The 19,900-nt window shown below is 44.7% G+C and overlaps 1 protein-coding gene and 1 non-coding gene across 2 annotated transcripts in view; both read left to right on the plus strand.

The window, feature by feature from the left end:
- Nucleotides 1-19,900, plus strand: part of LOC126188542 (uncharacterized) — a 720,097-nt gene that overhangs the window by 467,814 nt on the left and 232,383 nt on the right. The gene's annotated exons all lie outside the window — the stretch shown is intronic.
- Trnas-cga (transfer RNA serine (anticodon CGA)) lies at nucleotides 18,827-18,901 on the plus strand. The gene has a single exon. It is a non-coding gene; the product is annotated as a tRNA-Ser (tRNA).

The raw sequence follows: 19,900 nt of genomic DNA on the forward strand, positions 1-19,900 counted from the left end.
GATGACTCTGCCGGAAGGTGTATTAGCAGTGGTACGTTTTCGCCAGCTTTCACCACCTGGGCGATGAACGTTCACTTGCGTAGGGGGCAGCGGGCAACGATATCTGGCGCATGCGATGTTTGTTTTTCGTGGAGTATAAAACAGCCGCCGTTCACTGTATGAATCCCTTCCTTTGACACTATTAACAGTACCAATGCTCGTATCTTCCAGCCCATTGCTGGAGTGCCCCAAGGCACCGTCCTCTCTCCCCTCATTTATAACCTCAACACTGCTGGTACGCCCAGACTACCCTCACCAGTCCACCTTCTTCAGTATGCTGAAATGTAGGGTTTCCCAGGGGTCGAATGAAGGGCAGAGCAAGGGGTCGTAACACTTCTGAAATGTAACGTCCACTGTTCATAGTGCCGTCATTGCGAACAAGAGGTGACCGAGACGTGTAACCAATGGCACCCCATACCATCACACCGGGTGATACGCCAGTATGGCGATGACGAATACACGCTTCCAATGTGCGTTCACCGCGATGTCGCCAAACACGGATGCGACCATCTTGATGCTGTAAACAGAACCTCGATTCATCCGAAAAAATTGACGTTTTGCTATTCGTGCACTCAGGTTCGTCGTTGAGTACACCACTGCAGGCGCTCCTGTCTGTGATGCAGCGTCAAGGGTAACCGCAGCCATGGTCTCTGAGCTGATAGTCCATGCTGCTGCAAACGTCGGCGAACTGTTCGTGCAGATGGTTGTTGTCTTGCAAACATCCCCATCTGTTGAATCAGGGATCGAGACGTGGCTGCACGATCCGTTACAGCCATGCGGATAACGTGCCTGCCATTTCGACTGCTAGTGATACAAGGCCGTCGGGATCCAGCACGGCGTTCCGTATTGCCCTCCTGAACCCAACAATTCCATATTCTGCTGACAGTCGTTGGATCTCGACCAACGCGAGCAGCAGTGTCGCGATACGATAAACAGCAACCGCGATAGACTACAATCCGACCTTTATCAAAGTCGGAAACGTGATGGTACGCATTTCTCCTGGTTACACGAGGCATCACAACAACGTTTCACCAGGCAACGCCGGTCAACTGCTGTTTGTGTATGAGAAATTGGTTGGAAACTTTCCTCATGTCAGCACGTTGTAGGTGTCGCCACCGGCGCCAACCTTGTGTGAATGCTCTGAAAAGCTAATCATTTGCATATCACAGCATCTTTTTCCTGTCGGTTAAACTTCGCGTCTGTAGCACGTCATCTTCGTGGTGTAGCAATTTTAATGGCGAGTAGTGTACATCACGCCCCCCCCCCCTTTTTCTCCTTCTCCATCCAACACTATATATTTCCACTATAACTTGTACCCTGCCCACACACCACTCATCATCTCAGCCTCTATCTTTCTCACTTGCTGTATTCCCACTATAGCTGTCTCCTCCTAACGATCATCTCCATAGTTTGCCTACCTAACAGCCCTGTCGCTTTAGCCACACCCCTCGACCCTATGGAACATATTCTCTCCTCACAAACTACTTCTCACACAGTGCACGTCCTTCAGATTTTAAGTGAATGTGCAGTTCTCCAGTGCTTCTTCATGCAAAAATATCGCCACATTGCAAGTATGCTTTTTAAATTATGTATATTTTTCGTCCTTTTAGGTGTTCATCACTAATATTTTTAATTTAAAACGAAAACAGTTCTCATATTCTTTTTTCTCTCACTTTTGTTGCATTTTTAAGAATGCTCTTGGCTGAAGAGCTGGTAGCTCACCCACCCCTCTTTCCGCCCATACGTGGCGAGGGGTGTGAAATAACAATAAAGAAAGGAGGGTATGCATCAGTTCCGGCGATGTTAGTAAAAAGAGTTTTCACCTGAAGATGGCGGCCAGGTGCACCCCGGAAACGTTTTATCGAGATGATGGTATAAGCCTGCTGCATACCCGACAAGAGTGTCATCAGTTAATACGCCAGGGAAGTCTATGTAGTCACTTCATTCCCCCCTGGTTTGTAGTTCCTACAAACTCAAGTGTGGCAACCTGCGAAAGACGTGAGTCTGGTGGGCAGTAGTCCAGCGAGAGTGGCTGCTGGTAGCTGAGCAGCTGCCGGCCCCTCGACCACTGGCCAAACTCTGGCAGCTGCGGCTGCGGCCCGGTCCAGCAATAAAAAGCCAGCGGGGAGCGAGTTCCAGGCTGCGTGCAGGCCCATATATTACCGGCTGCGCGTACACCTGTACACCTGGCCCGCAGTTCGCAAACTCATAGCCGCTCCCTCTGGAGTGGAAGCTGGGCCTTCATTCAACCGGCTGGTACAGAATATACAGCGCTGCTGTCTTGACGACGTGTTAAGGTGTGGCCTTCTTCGTTGCTAATTTCGCCAGCTTAATTTAGACCCTCCCAACCACCTTGAACTTTACTTCTCCAGACCTCTTCTTTTAATGGATAAAGCAGTTACACATTTATGAGAAGAGCAGGAGGAGCGCGAGGATTAAAATTTAATGTCTAGTCGAGGAAAAGCATTAGTTCTGTTGGATAAGTACTGGTGAGTAATTAGGCGACGTTGGAAGTCACCAGAAGAGACTTTCGGGACACGCGCAAGAGGGTGTTCTAGCTGGCACGCTAGTGAGGTGGGCTCAGTATGGCGATATATACTGGGTAAACATTAGCAAAAACGACAGATTGCAGGGACGAATTCCTGACTGGAAATGAAAGAAAAAAGATCATATGAACAGGTGTCCGGAAATGTATCGTTGCCACAGTAGACGACGCTAAGCCAAGATGGTGTTTGTGTACAGCCAGGCTGATGGAAACGTTCGAGAGGCAGCATGGCTGTACCAGAACAATAACCATCACAGACACCAACTACATCACACAAAATTTCAAGCCATTTTCGGGCGTTTGGGTGATCATGGGTCCTTCCAGAGAGACGAACGTGTAGCGAGGCAGCGGACTATGCGGACACCAGATTTGGAGGACCGGTTTCTACTGGATATTGAGACGAACCCTAGTACAAACTCCAGGTAAATGGCACGCCAATATGGTGTAAGCCAAAGTACGACTATGGTTATCCTACATGATAACCGCTACCACGGAGGCCACTTTGAACATCAATTGTGACCTGTCAGCTCTTAACTGTGTTCTTGGACGATTTGCTATCGTTGCACGCACAACGTCCATTTCCGGACACATATTCATAGGATCTTTTTTCCTCCATTACCAGCCAGGAATCCGTCCGTGCAGTTTGTCAGTTTTATTAATGTTCATCCTATATACTGAGTCGACCTCACTGGCGTGCTAGCTATAACACTCTCTGCCATTCGTCCGTAAAAGTTACTTCAGATGACGTTTTCGAAAATGAAAATTCTGAGTACACTATTCCGTAGCATTTACGATGCTTATTAGACAATACCAAACCTATGTTGATTGGAGTTCATTTATTATTTATTACCGATTTTTCTAGTCAGGAGATTAAGCGACCAATTTCAAATTTCTGCCATTGCTATTATGAAGGAAAACTTTAACTTTCGTAACATAATCTCAGCTCCAGATTTTGACTTTCGTCACATAATCTCAATGATGACTGAACGTCATTTTTGACCACCCTACCTTGCTGTGGTTACTGATCAGTAGACTCAGCCACTAATCAGTCGAGAGTACTCCGAGAACCAGTGAGTACAGAGATGCAACAGTATTGTTTGCCTTGATTCAGCTCTACGACCTAGTGCTACAGGATTGGAGAGTTTATCACCGCATGGTGTGTTAGCATTAGGATATTTATGATCACCCCATACGAATTTATGACTCGTAGTGATATATCTGGTAATTTCTCTATTGGCAAACCCTTCTGTGTAAGGACCCAGCGTTTGCGTAAATGGTGTAAGGATGCTACTGTTTCTACATTTATTAAGGGATATGAAATTAACAGGAATCTTTTTGATGATTTAACTTTGTATAATAATACATAATAGTACTTAGTTTGCGTACATTGCAAACCTCTAGAAGTAATGGATGTACTGAGTTCATCAAACCGGAAGATTAGTCGAGAGAGAGAGGGGGGGGGGGGGGGGTGGAGCGTGGTTAACGATTGGTTCACGTGAACTTTCATTTCTAAATGTTCCTTAAATTGGTGTAATGTTGTGTGGGAGTGACTGGACTGTGCACTGCCTTGACGGTGATACAGGTTTCCACAGAGCACTGCATGCGAGAAAGCGACGGTGTTTCCCGGTATCGTTCGCCGAAACGATTTGATGGGAAATGAATCATCGGCCATATTGCTTTCTAAGTGTATATCTCCCACGCCTGCCCTTGATAACAAATAGAATGCATCGCCTAATTTGTACTAATGTTTAACGCAACTCACCACAGTGACGTTTTTCCATCCTTTGAGCGCCCAATTTCCTGTAACAGTTCTACTCTCTGTACGTCATAAGAAGGTGGTTGTAATGGGTGGTACAGACATATCCCACCGGTTGTTGTTGTCTGGTACTGATTTGACGGCTCATTTTATGCCCATCACCCTTCAGTTATCTACTACAATTCGCTCCAGCCGACGCCGACCTCGCTTGCCCAAGAACTTAACACCGGCGCGCCAACTTTCCCCAAATCGAGATACTCACAGTATACCACCAACGCGGTATTACGACATCCGACACTATCCGAGCAACTTACATCTACATGATTACTCAGCAGTTCACAATTAAGTACCCGGCAGTGGGTTCATCGAACCACCTTCAAGCTACTTCTCCACTATTCCACTCTCCAGTAGCGTGCGACCTCTGATTTCTCTTGTTTTATTATGATGATCATTTCGCCCTATGTAGGTGGGCGCCAACAAAATATTTTCACTCCAGAGAAAAAGGTGGTGACTGAAGTTCCTGCCCCAGCGAAAACAGCCTTTCTTTTAATGACTGCCATACCAATTCGTATATCGTATTCGTGGCACTCTCTCCCCTATTTCGCGATAATACCAAATGAGAGGCCCTTCTTTGAACGTCTTCGATGTCCTTTGTCAGTCCTCTCTGGTGTGGATCCCACACCGCACGGCAATACTCCGCAAGAGAACGGAAAAGCGCAGTTTAAGCAGTTTCTTTAATAGACCTGTTACATATTCTAAGTGTTCTGCCCGTATATCGCAGTCTTTGGTTTGCTTTCCCCAAAACATTATTCATGCGATCGCTCCAGTTTAATTTACTCGTAATTGTAATCCCTAATCATTTAGTTTGGCTTACAGCCTTCAGATTTGTCTGATTTATCTAGCCTTAATCAAATTCGCTGATATCACACGTTTAGCCCGTCCTGCGCTGATCAGTCACGCTGGTTTGCCAATATCCCTGACTGGTTATAGGCCTTACATCCAGGATAGTTCTCTCTACTACACACCAGCTATCTCTAACTGTAATATTTGTGAATGTGTATACGTATGTGACGGACAGCTCAAACTACGCTGTGCAGATATGTTGGACTGGCGCATAACTTCGTAGCGGTTTTTCATATGTTTTATAAACACAGCAGATACACATAATAGAGACTTCAGTCGTCAGTAACATATTATCCTTACCGCGCGAGGTGGTGCAATGGCTAGCACACTGGACTTGCTTTCGGGAGGACGACGGTTCAAACCCGCGTCCGGCCATCCTGATTTAGGTTTTCCGTGATTTCCCTGAAACGCTTCAGGTAAATTCCCGGATGATTCCTGTGAAAGGGGACGGCCGACTTCCTTCCCCATCCTTCCCTAATCCGACGGGACCGATGGCCTCGCTGTTCGGTCCCCTCCACCGAATCGACCAATCCTTCAGTATTTACAACAGTCTGCCAACGCTTGGGTAACTTTTCGATTCCGCGATTGTAGAAATCATGTGCTTTTGGGGTGAAGAACCCGTCGTACCATGTTCGGAGCTCATTTTCATCGGGAAAGGAAGTTGCTTACAGGTTGTTCGATACAGAGAGGAAAAGGAGAAGACCTGAGGGTGTAAGGTCAGGCGAATAAGATGGGTGTGGCATGTCTTCTCAACCCAACTTCTGTATACTGTTTTTAAGTCAGGCTAGGGGAATGGGGGCTGGCGTTGTAGTGGGGTAGCATCACTTCACGCAGTCTTCCTGGTCGTTGTTCTTGGACTACGTCTACAGGATGTCTCAGTTGTTGACAATAAATGTTAGCAGTGATGGTTACACCTCGGGGAAGCAATTCGTAGTAAACCACACCGTCGCTGTTCCACCAGATGCATCACATTACCTTTTGTGAATGTGTGTAGCTCTTTGTACGGGGAGCTGCTGCTTTGTTTGGGCTCAGCCATTGCCTTCTTTTCCTTTTGTTAGCACATAGCATTTCTCGGCACCAGAAATAATACAGGATAGGAATGGGCGGTATTTCAAATTGATGCACATGTGGCCAACTGCTGATTTTTGTGATTTTGACTTTCAGCATGCGGTACCCATACACCCGATTTTTGAACATTCCCCATTGCATGCAGATGTTGCACGATGGTGGAATGATTACAGTTCATCAAATTTGGCAGTTCTCGAGTACACCGACGTAGATCATTGCTGGTTAATGCGTTTAAACGATCTTCATAAAACCCCGAAAGTCTTCTCGAACATGGAGAGTCACTAATGTTAAAACTATCCTCCTTAAAACCATCCAGTCGCATTAGCCGCACACATGGCGCAAATGTTTCTGTGGCTGCCTCACCTGCTATCACCCCTCTATTGCACTCAGACAGAAGAATACGTTGGAAATGTTCAGATTTCTCCACTTGACACTTCATTTTCTAGTCTATCGCTCCACTCACTATCTCCAAATGACACAATGACAATATGTAAACTCAAACAGTAACAGTGAACTACAAATAAAAAATGACAATCAATAGATGAATCGATAGGAATTGAAATACCAAGATCCAAAACAAGAACCCTAGCAACTCATGCTCCAACCTAATACATCCATCGATCGAACAAACTATTAGTTACCTGTGTACAGGAGCATCTTGTTGCCATCCACCACTGACGTTAGTCACGACAGTGAAGTGTTGTGTATGTGTCAGTCGACTGTATAAAATCAGCATAATAAGATGGGTCCACGTGGTGACATGACAGAATACCTCAAAGAAGCTCTCATGTCTGGGTGTGCCCATAACCACACCATGAATGAAGTCGTTCGAATTGTTTTTGTATCAGATCAGGCTGTCCAAGTTGTCTACAGGGAATAGTGTCCCGCATGCAGTCGTGTAACGTGGCGTAAGGACACTGGTCTTGAAAACATCCTAACCGACAAGGACAGGGCTCAGTGTCATGCCTTGCCAACGACGATCCCTTTCATATCCTACAGGAATTACTACTGTCAGTGACGGCAGGACCATCTGAACCAGATTCCGAGCGAACGTTGTGAAGGGAACTGCATGCAGTGGCCATCTGGAGTCGGGTATTTCGGGGAAAAAAAGATTTCGCACAGCGGCACATGAAGCTGCACATGTTCAATGGATCAAACAACACAGTCACTGGACAGGAGTTGACTGGAACCGTGTAGTGTGGTCCCCTTATGCCAAATGATTGAAGCGATTTCACAGCTCTACAATAACTTTATTGTTTGAGATATTTTCACAATGCTTTGCACGCACATACAAAAACTCAAAAAGTTTTTTTAGGCATTCACAAATGTTCGATATGTACCCGTTTAGTGATTCGGCAGACATCAAGCCGATAATCAAGTTCCTCCCACACTCGGCGCAGCATGTCCCCATCAATGAGTTCAAAAGCATCGTTGATGCGAGCTCGCAGTTCTGGCACGTTTCTTGGTAGAGGAGGTTTAAACACTGAATCTTTCACATAACCCCTACAGAAAAAAATTGCATGGGGTTAAGTCGGGAGAGCGTGGAGGCCATGACATGAATTGCTGATCATGATCTCCACCACGACCGATCCATCGGTTTTCCAATCTCCTGTTTAAGAAATGCCGAACATCATGATGCAAGTGTGGTGAAGCACCATCCTGTTGAAAGATGAAGTCGGCGCTGTCGGTCTCCAGTTGTGGCATGAGCCAATTTTCCGCGGGCTACGCGTGAAACTTGCCCGCGCGCGTTCAACCGTTTCTTCGCTCACTGCAGGTCGACCCGTTGATTTCCCCTTACAGAGGCATCCAGAAGCTTTAAACTGCGCATACCATCGCCGAATGGAGTTAGCAGTTGGTGGATCTTTGTTGAACTTCGTCCTGAAGTGTCGTTGCACTGTTACGAGTGACTGATGTGAGTGCATTTCAAGCACGACATACGCTTTCTCGGCTCCTGTCGCCATTTTGTCTCACTGCGCTCTCGAGCGCTCTGACGGCAGAAACCTGAAGTGCAGCTTCAGCCGAACAAAACTTTATGAGTTTTTCTACGTATCTGTAGTGTGTCGTGACCATATGTCAATGAATGGAGCTACAGCGAATTTATGAAATCGCTTCAATCATTTGTAATAGCCCTGTAGTAAGGGATAGGAATCATATAAATTTTATTAAAACTCATTCACATTGTCGCAGGCAAAGTTAGGTCATGTCACAAATAGAGGTAGAAGGAGGAAGCGAGTCAGTATCTTGCAAGTGGATCAGGTCGTCCCTTTACGACACCGTCTGCCAACTGAAGATGCGCATTCAGCAGTAAGGAGACTGTGACAGAAAACCAAACAAACCGAGGCAAGCATATTCGTTAGCTCGTGAGTCAGACTGCATATCTCTTTCGGAAGAGCATATAGTAAGGAACGGACACAGCAGTTAACAGCCTATTAAGAGAATATAGCAGAATAAGGAGGACACATGCGACCATTACGAACCGAGCCTTGCGTCATAGCCTCACGCTAGCTCCCTTTAAATACCCCAGCTCGGGATTTATTTATTTATCGTGTCAAAAGTACAGGAATATATATATATATATATATATATATATATATATATATATATATATATATATATGTGTGTGTGTGTGTGTGTGTGTGTGTGTGTGTGTGTGTGTGTGTGTGTGTGTGTAATGTTTGTGTGTGTTGACATAATTTTACACAAAAGAAGGCCAAAAATTGGACACTTCAAGTGCATTTGGTGTAGCTCTCATAAGGTCTTGCATGGTGCAGGTGGTTGGTGATGAAGAACACTGAAGGAAGTGGCTGTTAGTCTGCTCAACGCCACACTGGCAAAGAATTGAGTCCACAGAGAAAGTCCAAGGCCGCAGATTGGCCTTGCATCTCGTGTTTGATCATAGTCTACTGAGAAACCTCCATATTGACCACTTCTTCTTCCTTTGGAGCCACCCAATCTCCCAAATACCGACATTTCTTCCGCCATCGCGAGATCCTTACCGCATGTGGATTCTCGATGAGAGCCTCAGTAGTTGTCAAGAAGCTATTTCTTGATTTCAGCCTAGGATGTGCGGGCTGACGACCATATAGTGGATGGGCTTCCTTCGTTGTGGCCTTACTTTTCTAATATCTCGCAGCTACCTCACGTCTGATTCCAAGAGGAACTATGCCAGCGAGGCAATGGAGTTTATCCACAGGAGCAGGTCTTAAGCAACCCGTGATAATCCGGCAAGACTCATTTAGAGCCACATCTACGTTCCTGGCATGACTGGACTTGTACCATACCGAACATGCGTATTCAGCAGTCGAATAACATAGAGCAAGCACGCTTGAACGCACATTGCATGGATTAGCACCCCACGAATTACCTGTCAATTTTCGCACTATGTTATTTCTGACTGCCACTTTCTGTTTGGTGTTTAGGCAATGCTTTTTATAAGTTATCGATCTTTGGGATCGATGCCATTCACAATAATAGCACTCGATTCCATGGTTACGATACTGTGGTGAATCTATATCCTAGATGCTCCAGCACAGTCTATGAACTACCTGAAGATGCACGCGGCTGATAAACTTCACGCTGTTTGTTGCCTACCTTCTACCGATGGAGGAACTGACTGTCTTCCGACAACGTTACATCGCAAGGTGAACTTCAACGCGGAAGGCAGCAGCAGGGGCTCTTGGGGTCAATGTTCCTCAGCTCTTTGGCGCCTCGTGGTGCCGATATCTACCGGGGGTAGAGAGGAGACGACCGACTACATGACTACAACATCACGTACATTGCGGATGGGCCATCGAGGGGCTTCGCAGAATTCAGAGTGGGACCGAGGACACTCCAGCAGCCAACCTGAGACCGGTTTGCGTTTGGCAAGGCCGCGCCTGCTCGCCGGAAAACCGTGTGGGGTTGCTAAACCTTGCCTGGGCGTGCAGTTGACGTCAGCTGGAATCCAACACGCAGCACAATGGACAGCAACTAAGGCCAGTGCGGAAAGATGACGACTTGTAAGCGTTGCTAGTAAATTATTCAACTGTAATAATGTTTTAGTCGCGTCGTTGGCGCTTTAATGGTTCCAGCAGCTATCCTAGCTTCACGGCCCTCTATAGTCTGATGTCGCAATTTTTCCTCTTTTCAAATGATACAAGGTGCCGACTGCACCGATAGCCCTAGAAGGCCTTTAGCTAGCAGCGTGTGGAGGGTATAGTTAAGGCCGGAAGACGTTCTGTAATATTTCAGGGTGCGTTTCCTACCATGAATTTGGCCCACACATTCAAGGTGTTTATTTGAACAAAGTGTTGCCCTACGTCTACATTTTCTTAATAAGTATTCGCCGGCCGCTCTGGCCGAGCGGTTCTAGGCGCATCAGTCCGGAACAACGCGGTTGCTGCGGTCGGAAGTTCGAATCCTGCCTCGGGCATGGATGTGTGTGATGTCCTTAGGTTAGTTAGGTTTACGTAGTTCTAAGTCTAGGGGACTGATGACCTCAGATGTTAAGTCCAATAGTGCGTAGAGCCATTCGATTTGAATAAGTATTCTGTCAACATACCCGACTTTCAAAATGAAATCAGTCTTCTTCGCAGAGTTGCTCCGCATGCGTTCCTGGTCTGACAAACACTCGGACCCCTTATCGCATGCCACTGGACCAGCTAAATCACCCCACGTTCATCTCACAGAAAGTGTCAGGGACTATCGGGAGAAACGTAGCAGCCAACATCCCTGCAATTTGGTCTAATGTTTACTAAGTGACTTCAGTTGTATATGGCAGAGCGGAAGATATTTGTGGATACTCTTCCTGACCAAATTAAGGCCACTAATTTCTACATCTACATCTAGATACATATTCTGTAAACAACCATACGTTGCATAGTGGAGGTCACATTGTACTGCTGCTAGTCATTTCCTTACCTGTTCTACTAGCAAATGGAGTGAGAGAAAAACGTGTTTCCGTACGATACCCGATACTCATACCTATTCTTCGCAGTCCCTACGTGAGGCATACGTTGCTGGCAGTAGAATCGTTCTGCTGTCTGTAGCAAATACATATTCTTTAGACTTTCTCAGTAGTTTTCGCTGGTTGTGCTCCACAGCTTTCAGAAATCGTAGAAATTACATATTGAAATGTGTGATGCTGTTGAAGAACTTACTTTAATGGTGTATTGTGCATGTATTACTACAATTTTCAAATATCATTTTTGGCCTGAAACTTGTCGTATATCCATAATGTTGTGCAGCAGGTACCGGAAGATGGTCTCTGACTGAAATCGGTCAGCACAATTAAAAATGTTATTCAGCAATTTCACATCTTACAATATGAGACTTGTGTCCTGTATTCAGTCTCCTTTATAGACAGGCTAAGCTTTCCTAGAATTATCTCAATAAACTGGAGTCGACCAATCACATTACCTACAACTGACTTAACATGCTCGTTCCAGTCCATGTCGCTTTGCAACACGACGCCTTGATATTTAATTCGTGCGACTGTGTCAAGCAGCGCATCATTAATACTGTATTCGAACAATACAAGATTGTTTCCCTACTAATCTGCAGTAATTTACATTTTTCCACATCTAGAGCAAGCTGCCATCCAGCACACCGAATAGAAATTCAGTCCAGATCATCTTATATCCTCCTACAGTCGCTTGAAGACGACACTGACCCGTACACTGCAGCGTTATCCGCAAATATTAGCGGACTGCTGTTCATCCTACCCGTCAGATCGTTGGTGTATGTAAAGAACAAGAGCAATCCTCCCACACTTCCCTAGGGTGCCCCTGTTGATAACGGGCGCTGATAACTAAAGTGCAGCTACTCACGGAGATCCATTGTGGTCTGTAATTACCGTATGACGCCGAAACTTAGTATATATGCTAATGCGTTATTGAGGAACCGATTTACGTTGGAAAAAAAATTAGTTTCAATTTTGGCCACCAGGTGCAAATATGGCGCTGCGCAGCATGTCGTCGACATCTTCGGCTGTCGTACTGAAAAACTATGTAAGCGGCGGTTAATAGTAAAATCAACATTATACCTTTCTCGTTTGTTTCACCTTTTCTGCCCACGTCTCGCTCCTAATCCAATGGAAACATTTCTAAGCTTGTATGTGTCTTTTTGCATTCACAGCATCACGTTTAGAAATGGTGGCCAAAATTGGAACCAATTTAGTCCAGATTAAAACGGTCCCGCATTAACGGATTAGAATACCTACCAAGTTTCGCTGGCGTACGATAATAGGACACAAACTGAATCTCAGATAGTAGCTACACTTTCACTTTATTTAGAACCATCCGTACCTTTGTCTCCTACGGACATTCGCCGTATAAGCTAGAATGGAGTGTTACATGGTATTACCGTGATGCCTCATGGAGAAGCCTCATGTTTTGTTTGTGCTTATGTATTTTGTGAAACATTCCACGCCTGACGTTCGATAAACTACAGTGGGCAACCGGCTTTTCTTTTTTTGTTTTTTTTTTCAAAACTCAGTTGCTGCCGTTTTGTTAGTTTATGTCCTCTGTTTTCTTATTTTCTTTTTGTCCTTAATTTACGGTACAGAAAGAGCTTGTCACGGCTTTATAAATTAGTTGACTGCTGAGACGAAGCGGCAAATATAACTGCGGTGTTGTTGGTACGTCGCTGAGCTCCTGGTATATTTTGTGTTTACTTGACTTTATGAGCGTTCCAGTTCATACTTTCTAAAGCATTCGTCTGTGGAATTCTGCACCTTGTAACCTTTCTGTCTCTACTTTCCTCATACATTCATTTTTATGTACGGTGAGGCACTTTCTTCTATGGCACGATAAAAAAATATGAAATACGTCACTTTGCCTTAAGGGTAAATTTGTTTTCTATTTGCCATCCATTTGTTTATCTTGCCCTGGTGGAGTCGAAAGTATCCGAGAAAGACCAATGAAAGACACAATGTTGCATTGAACATACTTGTATTTCTCTCACTTGTCTTACATACACCGTAGTGGGATCTTGAATAGGGTGTCGTTGGTATAGCCATCGAGGTGGCCATCCAGTTCTATTTTCTAGTATTTTTCCTAAACTAGAAGACTATTGTAATTGTTATTATTAATATTATTATTATTATTATTATTATTAGTGGTAGTAGTAGTAGTACTAGTAGTAGTAGTAGTTATTAAAATTAATCGTACATTCGACGACTTTACTACATTTTACTTTGTCAGTGACCGATTTACTGCTGCCAGAGCCAATATCTATTATAAATATCTGTATTACACATTACTGACGCATTCGTTTAATAATACGACAAGTATTTCTTAAGAATACAAATGGATTTTAGATGTCTGTTAGACAGCAGCATTTTCACCATGTTTCACACAAACAGTGGTATTTTCCTTAATGTGCACTTCCGAGGATACAGACTAGCCTGATTCAATCGCCGCGAAGTGGTTCTGGCAAAGGTAGGTGTACTGTTAGCGGTTGCAAGCTCTGCAGCGATCTATTTGGGAGTGAGATATTTGTTCCTTTTCGCCATAGGACTACGTATCGACCCTCTTGCAGTGTGGTAGTCCGTCTGCTACCACAGTCTTGCTTTGTATACCATTACCACCTTCAGCGGTCTTTTTAATCGCGAGATCACACTTTCAGACACACCCGTTATTGTGGCCGTAGCAGTGACACTTTGCCTGGCTGCGAGCAATCGAACTGCTTGTCCACGATCGTGGCCACTCAAATGACGTCTTGCAGACATGTTGCCGTACCACACGAGATGTCGCACTAATCGGTTCCACAACAACCCCCGTCAAACATCGAACTGCTTAAACTGTCGAATGCATACAGAGCGTGCCTGCATAGGCTTCGTTGCAATAGCACGTCCCGTCCTTCACATTTAGCTTTATTATCCATGGTCGGGTTTTCCTTAGCAATTGTCGGTTACTCCGTAGTAACTGGTAGTTGTTCCTTATAAAATGCCAGTTGTTTCTTATCACTTATCAAGCAATGTAACTACACTGACAGAAAAACTATCGCAAAATCAAAAATAATTTATATACAATAATGAATTTCGAAAATACTTTTGCGTAGGTAACATATGGAATTGTGAGATGCTGATACATAATAACCGGTGTAACCGCCAGAATGTTGAATCCAAGCATGCAGACGTGCATGCATTCTCTAGTCAGACGCCGGATGTCAGTTCATAGGATGGAGTTCCATGCTTGTTGCAGCCGGTCGGTAAATACAGGGACAGCTAATGATGTTTGTGGAAAAGGCAGGAATTAGCGTCCGATGACGTCCTATATGTCCTCGCTCGAAGACAGATAAGGTGATCGAGCAGACCAAGGCAACAAGTCGACACTCTGTAGAGCATGTTGGGTTACAACAGCGGTATGTGGGCGAGCGTTATCCTTTTGGAAAATACCCCATGGAATGCTGTTCATGAATGGCAGCATAACAAAAAAAAATGGTTCAAATGTCTCTGAGCACTATGGGACTTAACTACTGAGGTCATCAGTCCCGTAGAACTTAGAACTAATTAAACCTAACTAACCTAAGGACATCACAAACATCCTTGCCCGAGGCAGGATTCGAACCTGCGACCGTAGCGGTCACGCGGTTCCAGATTGTAGCGCCAAGAACCGAACGGCCACCCCGGCCGGCTAAATCCGTTTACAGTTTCTGTGAGAATCCCCACAGCTTACTATCGCATATTGATAACTGAAACAAAATCCGTTGATCGCATGGAACAGAAGGAAGAAAGACGGAACGCCCAGTATTCCGTTGAAACTAATCACCCAAGGTCACACAAAGTAGAATATAGAAAGACACAGAGGTGACAACAGTCATGGGATACCTCCTAATATCGTATCAGGCCTCCTCCTGCGTAGTGCAGTAATTCAACTTGGCATGGATTCAACAAGTCAATGAAAGTCCTGTGTAAAAATAGTGAGCCATGCTGCCTCTATAGCCGTCCATAATTTCGAAGTATAGTAAGTATAATTTCGAAGTATAATTTCGATTTTATTCCACAAATATTCAGTGGGATTCATGTCGGGCGATCTGGGTGGCCAAATCATTCGCTCGAATAGTCCAGAATGTTCTTCAAATCAATCGCGAACACTTGCGGCCGGTGACATTGTGCACTGTGATCCAAAAATTCCATCATTGTTCAGCAATACGAAATCCATGAATGGTTGCAAATGGACTCCACGTCATCGAACATAAGCTTTTCCACTTTCGAACCCTATTATCAGGTTTTACCAACTGAAATATGGACTCATCTGCCCAGACCATCGTTTTCCTGTCCTCTTTTTTCCAACCGATATGGTCACGAGCCCAGGAGAGGTGTTTCGGGCCATGTCGTGGTGTTAGCAAAGGCACTCACGTCGTTCGTTTGTTGTCATAGCCTATTAACGCCAGATTTCACCGCACTGTCCTAAATGACACTTAAGTCGTACGTCCCACAATGATATCTGCGGTTATTTCACGCAGTGTTGCTTGTCTGTTAGCATAGACAACTCGACGCAAACGCCGTTGCTCTCGGTCGTTAAGAGAAAGCCGTCGGTCACAGCGTAGTCGGTGGTGAGACGTAATGGCTGGAATTTGTTATTGTCAGTACACTCTTCACACTGTTGATCTTGGAAAACTGAATTCCCTAACAATTTCCAAAACGACATGTCCCACGCGTCTACTTTCAACTAACATCCCGCATTCAAAGTCTGTTAATACCCGTCGTGCTGCCATAATCACGTCGGACAACTTTTGCACATGACTCACTTGTGTGCAGATGACAACTCCGCCAATCCACTGTACTTCTAAACCTTGCTTAAGAGATACTATCGCTATCTGTGTATGTGCATATCGTTACCCCATGATTGTTGTCACCCCAGTGTACAGTACAAGAGAAGCTGTCATGGAAACTGTAAACCAGTACAGCTAAAACAATGGATATATTTCTGGATCTACGTCTTCATTAGTTTAGGAATTCTGATGGAAGTGACAGAATTCGCAAATTCATTGCATCAAATGGAAGAGTTGTGACACGTAAAGAAAGCACGGGCGTCATTAGGTAAGGAAAGAAATTGTAGCTTCTAAAGAAAGGCAAAGAGTTGGCAGGAGCTTCTGAAACATTACACAAAGAACACGCCGTAATTTCGAAACAGATCGGAAAAGAATGAAAGCAAAGTATTGAGAAATCAGAAGCTCAGTTACTGCTTATAGAATGTGGCGACAATTGATATTAATTACTTAAAATGGCGTCGACCTTAGATTTCCGTTCGAGTTCACATTCAGGTCAGCAATAAGCGGGTTAATGCAATGGGAGTGGAACCCTCAGCGTCGTCTTCACTATATTTGTTCGTAGAGGTTGCTATTTAGAGCAATTTTTTGAGTGTCCTTTCTTCGAAGCTGCAATTGTGATCCACTCTGACAGTTCATTTACACTTTAATTCCGTTTATCTACCCCTCTCTTCCCGTTTAGAGTCCCTAATGTGACTTCCGACTTCAGATTTTAGTTCCATGTTATTATCTTTAAATTCTCTTATAGACTTACCAATCTTAATTAGCTTTTTAGCATTAGCCTTATCAAACTTAGTTTCAGCTCTTTCAAATAAGCTTTCGATGGTGCTGAGCCCCATGATAAAATCTTCTCGGGCTGATGGCCGAGTCAATGCGTTGTTCTCCGGTAGCGTTTCAGCAAGTTTCTTACTTGCCATCTTCAGGACTGAAAATGAGAAGTAAGAAACTTGCTGAAACGTTGCCAGAGAATAACGGGTTGACTCTGTTGTCAACCCGAGAGGATTTTATCATGAAGATTCTCCGAGAAAGCCTGCATTCTCATATGTGTTGAGAGCCACAGTCATACACCGTCATATATTTCTTGTGTACAATATAGATTTTGTCTTTCACGCCATTATCGATTACAGTGCTAAACGTAAGGTTATGCAAATAGTAAGACAAAAAGGATAAAACTGAAAAAATTAAGAAATATTCGATGCAAGCTAGTATAAATTACGAGATATGCACTTACACCTTAGACCATTAACGTATTTTGCTGTGTAATGCGCGTATGACATTGTTTCACTACATTAACGAGTACAAAGCTAAAAGCAAAACATACAAATAATAGGCCATAAAGTAAAAAAATTATATTAGATGTAAGCTGATATACAGTTACGAGAGATGCACTCACTTCTGAGATATTTAACATAATTTTGCTGTGTAATGTGCTGGTCGACATATACACAGTTCAACACATTAGCTTAACGTGATATAAATGATACAAAATTAACGTTTTGCAAAAGTGCAGCACATTACCGTACAAGCAAATCATATGTGGAAAAAAATAATGCGAGAGCCGGTAAATACAAGACTAGAACATGCCGTTACCACGTAACTGCGAAAGTGATGTCAAAAAATGTAGACTCTAGAAGACTTGACACATTAAAATATAGAAGTATCACAGATATAAGGTTGCTAGTGTTAGGTGTCATCGAACCGTACGTGATTACCACTGTAAGCGCCATTGTGAATCATCATCTTTGCATTTACATGTAAACATCAGATCGTTAATGATATGAACATGTCATGTAGCATGAAGAAAGCAAAGTCTGTAAGGAACGAATGAAATAAAATACAAAAGCCAATGAATCACACATAACTGTATAATAAGCGATTAATAACATAAAAAATACTAAATATAGCAATAGGAGTGAAAAAACGGTGGGGGGGGGGGGGGAGTTATTGTTAAGCGAAGGTCGTATAAGGCCAACGGCCTAGCCGCAGTGGTAACACCGATTTCCGTTAGATCAGCGAAGTTAAGCGCTGTCGGACTGAGCTAGAACTTGGATGGGTGACCATACGGTCTGCCAAGCGGTGTTGGCAAGCGGGGTGCACTCAGCCCTTATGAGGCAAACTGAGGAGTTACTTGATTAAGAAGCAGCGGCTCCGGTCTCAGAAACTGACATACGGCCGGGAGAGCGGTGTGCTGGCCACATACCCCTCCATATCCGCATCTAGTGACGCCTATGGGCTGAGGATGACACGGCGGCTGGTCGGTGGCGTTGGGCCTTCATGGCCTGTCCGGGAGGAGTTTTGGTTTAGATGGTCGTATAAGAGAAAGAAAAAGATGATGAATGTGAAACTTCCTGGCAGATTAAAACTGTGTGCCGGACCGAGACTCGAACTCGGGACCTTTGACTTCCGCGGGCAAGTGTTCTACCAACTTTTTTTTTTTTAATCTCATTTTGTTCTATATTGTTCTTTGAAGTTCGTGGCGGACGTCCGATGACACTCGTTCAGGTTGTTCATTGATCCGTTTACTCAGTTTTTTTATTACAGAGGGTAGCTACACCCTCTGACCGAACACGCTGAGCTACCGTGCCGGCTAGCTGAGCTACCCAAGCATGACTCACGCCCCGTCCTCACAGCTTTACTTCTGCCAGTACCTCGTCTCCTACCTTCCGAACTTTACAGAAGCTCTCCTGCGAACCATGTAAAGTTTGGAAGGTAGAAGACGAGGTACTGGCAGAAGTAAAGCTGTGAGGACGGGGCGTGAGTCGTGCTTGGGTAGCTCAGTTGGTAGAGCACTTGCCCTCGAAAGGCAAAGGTCCCGAGTTCGAGTCTCGGTCTGGCACACAGTATTAACCTGCCAGGAAGTTTCATATCAGCGCACACTCCGCTGCAGAGTGAAAATCTCATTCATGAAGAGTGTGATTAAAAAGTGAGAGGGAGGGAGGGGGTCTTGGAAGGCCCAAGTGTGAGGGACAGTTAGTGAGATGGATAAGTAGGAAATGTGGTGTTACATGTAGGTGCATGCGGGGGTGGGTTGCAGAGTGATAGGAGGGGAGTGATTTTGGAGGGAGGGGGAAGCAACAAAAGAAACATGGATGGATATTTGATTGAGTGTTGAAACTGGGTAGATTAGAATAGGGTGAGAGGGGTTGGAGAAGGCTTGGGAGGAAGGGGGGGGCGAGAAAATATGACGGACAGAACGCTAAACAAGAAGTTAAAGAAGGGGCTTTGGGGGCAGGGGGGGGGGGGGGCAGAGTAATCCATTGGACTCGATTAGTATAGTAACTAGGTGTTTAAGTCAGTCAACACTAATACATTTCGGGCATTGTGATAGGTTCCTTCTCTTCCTCCATCACTACTGACACCAACACTATGTTCTTTTCTCTCATATGACTTACTCTTTTCCCTTCCTTTTGCAGTATGAACTCCTTCGCTCGTAGTTACCTAAACCAATAGGTAACTTTCCTCTTTTATCTGATCTGGCTCCGTACTTGCCACATTAATTTCCCACCCTATAAATTCTACACGTCAGAATTAATTTCAGTTTACACTAACTTCACATTCTCTAGACCGACACTAGCGTTGTTAAAGTCTCAGCAGACCTTGTGCGGTTTTGTCATCTCTCGGCGTCCAAAAGGACTCGTGCAGCCGCTGACCGCATAACATGTTGACTGGCTCGGGAGACGGCCCGGTGATCTTATTCAACAGGCACTCACCGCAGTAGTTGTGACTGAAGAGGCTCAATGACCCACAGAAGGCATACATTACTGGTTGTAGCACAGCTCTGCCAACTGCACCTGGTCAAGGAAATGCGCGTGGCACCCAGCTCCTGGGTGTCAACT

Source organism: Schistocerca cancellata, chromosome 5 (assembly GCF_023864275.1).
Source record: "Schistocerca cancellata isolate TAMUIC-IGC-003103 chromosome 5, iqSchCanc2.1, whole genome shotgun sequence".
Classification (NCBI taxonomy): Eukaryota; Metazoa; Arthropoda; class Insecta; order Orthoptera; family Acrididae; genus Schistocerca; species Schistocerca cancellata.